Below are 475 nucleotides of genomic sequence, written 5' to 3' on the forward strand. Positions count from 1 at the left end.
GATATTGGTTTATAGTTTTCTTGTATCCTTATTGGGTTTTATCAAGGTAATGCTGGCTTCATAGAAGTAGTTTTGGAGTATCCCCTTCTCCTCAACATTTTGGAAGAGTCTGATCAGGGTTGGTGTTAATTCTTTAAATGTTCGGTGGAACTCTCCCATGAAGCCATCTGGTCCTGGAGTTTTCTGTGTGGGGAATTTTTTTAATTATTGATTCAATCTTTTTACTCATTATTGGTCTGTTCAGATTGTTTATTTCTTCCCGATTCAGTCTTGGTAGGTTTTATGATCCTAGAAATATATCCATTTCTCCCGGGTAATTTGTTGGCATTTCATTGTTCACAGTAAGTAGTTTCTTATGAGTCTATGTATTTCTGTAGAACTAATCATAATCTCTCCTCTTTCATTTCTAATTTTATTTAGTTGAGTCAGTCTTTTTTTCTTAGTCTAGCTAGAGGTTTGTCACTTTTGTTGATCT

Source organism: Pteropus vampyrus, unplaced genomic scaffold (genome assembly GCF_000151845.1).
Source record: "Pteropus vampyrus isolate Shadow unplaced genomic scaffold, Pvam_2.0 Scaffold10289, whole genome shotgun sequence".
NCBI classification, from domain to species: Eukaryota; Metazoa; Chordata; class Mammalia; order Chiroptera; family Pteropodidae; genus Pteropus; species Pteropus vampyrus.